Below are 3,284 nucleotides of genomic sequence, written 5' to 3' on the forward strand. Positions count from 1 at the left end.
ACAAATGATAGAAAGAGGAGAATGGGTGTCAAAAATGATGTTGGAGGCGGCGCACTGGCATAGCAAGGAGGCCGTGTGGAATTGCAGCGGCTGGGGTTAGGGTTTTTGAGTGCGAAAGACAATGAATAGTGCAGGGTATTTAAGATTTTGGGGCACACGGCCAAGTAGCACGCCCGTGTTCCCTAATTTTAACCCTTGTGATTCGCAAATTTTGAATTTGGGCGCGTCTGACATTTAGTACACGCTAGTGTTCCTTGGGCGTGTGGGTGCACAAGGCCGTGTCGCACGACCGTGCCTGACATTGTTCGCTTCTCCCACGCCCGTGTCAATCTAACAGGTTTGACCAAGGGTGCTAGACACAGGCGTGTCGCACATCCGTGCTATTTCAATAGGTTCACCCACGGTTCTTCTATACGGGCGTGTCTCACCCCCGTGTTGTTTTGGCATGTTTGACCACGGCCATGTCGTATGGCCGTGGCATTTTATCATAGCCTGTGTTTGGGAAAATTTGTTGTGCTGTTTTCACACGGCCCTAAGCATGCCCGTGCTCTTGGCCGTGTCCCTATGGAAAACCTGTATTCAAGCGTTCTGTTAGTAAGTTAGATGTTGAAGACTAAATTTTAAATAAGTTAATACAGTTAGTGCTCAGGTTGCCTCCCGAGAAGCACTTATTTATAGTCTAAGCTCAACTTACCTCTCCGTTGAATGATCATGGTGGTTTGAGGAGTTATACTCTTCACTCCTGCTATTAATCTCATCAAAATAAGTTTTAAATGGGTGTTGTTTACATTAAAAGTGCCAAAATTGGGACAACTCACCTCGACCGTACCAAATGGGAAAATGCTGAGTACCGTAAGAGGTATTTCTTCATTCGGTGTGGTAGCAACAATGTGGGGATCTGCGGCATCTAATAAGACTCTATCTCTAACCTTAAGTTGATTTGGAAAGGTATTGAGCTCGTTCTGTTGTAGATTCGATTTGTCGAGTGTTCTCGGTTTATAGGTCCGCCATTTATCTAGCTCCTCGATTTGTAGCCTTCGATCTTCATGAATAGGTCTCTACTATTGCTTGAGAATGGCTCATGTACTTCCTTCAGACTCATTTCCGGCAAAGAAGGTTGCACCATATTGTTAGTTTTAGTAGAATGGTTTAGACGATCACCTTCAATTTCTGATGTGTTGCTAAAATTGCGAACTTAAAGAGTGATTGTTTCGTCTCCCACACGGAGTGTGAGTTCACCTGTGCCAACATCAATAATTGTTTTAGCAGTTGCTAAAAAGGGCCTTCCTAGAATTAAAGGAGTGTTGCTATCCTTCTCTATGTCTAGAACAATGAAGTCAACGGGAAATATAAATTTATCGATTTTAACTAGCACATCTTCAATAATACCCCTAGGAAATCTTATAGTTTTATTTGCTAATTGAATGCTCATCCTAGTCTGTTTGGGTTTCCCGAGACTTAATTGTTTGAACATTTTGTAAGGCATGACGTTAATACTAGCCCCCAAATCAGCTAATGCTTTATTAACATCTAAACTACCAATTAAGCAAGGAATTATAAAACTCCCTGGATCTTTAAGTTTGTTGGGTAGTTTATTCTAGAGAATAGCTGAGCAAACTGCGTTTAGCTCCACATGCGATGCCTCATCCATCTTCCACTTATTTTTTAAAAGTTCCTTTAAAAATTTCATTGGGTTTGGCATCTGTGATAGAGCTTCAATAAATGGTAAGTTAATATGTAATTTTTTAAGAGTTTAAGGAATTTACCAAATTGTTCATCTAAGTGATTTTTCCTTGTCGCGTTAGGGTATGGCACACGAGGTTTATATTCGACATTCACCAATTTGTTTTTATTGTAATCTACCTCACCTTGACCTTTGCTTACCACAGTTTCTTGCCTCGATTCTGACTCAGGCTTAACAAATCCTTCTTTATCTTAAACATTAATCGCGTTGAGCTGTTCTCTTGGGTTAAGTTCAGTATTACTTGGCAAGCTCCCTTGTGGTCATTCGGAGATTAGTTTGGAAAGCTGGCCTATCTGAGTTTTGAGCCCTTGGATCGACGCTTGTTAATTTTTAAGTGTTGTCTCGGTGTTCTGGAAATAGGTTTCTGACACTGAGATAAACTTTGTGAGCATCTCTTCAAGGTTCAGCTTCTTTTCCTGTTGGTAGCCTGGAGGTGGTTGTGGTCTTTGATTTCCTTGACTGCCCCATGAGAAATTGGGGTGGTTCCTCTAACCTGTATTGTAAGTGTTACTATATGGATTATTTTGAGGTCGAGAATTATTACCCATTTAATTTAATTGCTCGTTATCGATGTTGTGGCCATAAGGTTGGTATTCCGAATAACTTGTTCCACCTCAACTTGCTTCGTACTGCATTACTGGGTGAACTTGTGAAGAACTAAGAAAACCATCAATCTTTTTATTCAAGAGTTCTACTTGATTTGAGAGCATGGTGACCGAATCAACGTTATAAACACCGGCTATTTTCGTTGGCTTTGTCCTCATGACTTGCCATTGATAGTTATTCAATGACATCTCCTCTGTGAACTCATAAGTATCTTCAGGTATTTTATTATTGATGGTTCTGCCAGGAGTTGCGTCAACCATTTGCCGAGTTGAAGGATTCAGGCCATTATGGAATGTTTGAACCTGAAGCCAAAGTGGTAACCCATGGTGAGGGTACCTTCTCAAAAGGTCCTTGTATCTCTCTCATGCATCGTAGAGTGTTTCTAAATCCATCTGCACAAAAGAAGAGATATCCTAAGTAGTAATTGACCCTCGTGGTAATGAGTTCAACCACTGTTTAGCTTTGTTCCTCAATGAGAAAGGGAATAACCGAATACGGATGACATCGTCAGAAACGCCATTAATTTTAAATGTATCGCATAGTTCCAAAAAGTTTGCTAAGTGAGCATTGGGATCTTCATCCTGCAAACCATCAAACTGAACAAACTGTTGTATCATTTGAATAGTGTTAGGTTTTAGTTCAAAAGTATTTGCAGCTACAGCAGGTCTAACTATGCTCGATTTAGTTCTTGTTAAAGAAGGTTTAGCATAATCATACATAGTGCGTGGAGCAGGATTTTGATTCATCGCAATTGCAGGAGGTAGCTGATTGTCTTGGTTTTTAGCGGTATCTTCGGTTGGGGGTTGAGTATCGTCTTCTTGTTCGTTCTCTGTGTAACTTAGGCTTCGCCTTATTTCTCTTTGGTTTCTACAGATTGTGGGATCGGTTTCTTCATAAAAAAGTAGTGGTCCTGACAGGTTTCTTCTAGTCATAA

General features: G+C 40.8%; 1 non-coding gene across 1 annotated transcript; it reads left to right on the top strand.

Moving 5' to 3' along the window:
• The first annotated feature begins 2,668 nt into the window (after positions 1-2,668).
• On the top strand, positions 2,669-2,775 carry LOC128287091 (small nucleolar RNA R71). The gene has a single exon (XR_008277791.1). It is a non-coding gene; the product is annotated as a small nucleolar RNA R71 (small nucleolar RNA).
• The last annotated feature ends 509 nt before the right edge of the window (positions 2,776-3,284 follow it).

This window comes from Gossypium arboreum, chromosome 13 (assembly GCF_025698485.1).
Source record: "Gossypium arboreum isolate Shixiya-1 chromosome 13, ASM2569848v2, whole genome shotgun sequence".
Lineage (NCBI taxonomy): Eukaryota > Viridiplantae > Streptophyta > Magnoliopsida > Malvales > Malvaceae > Gossypium > Gossypium arboreum.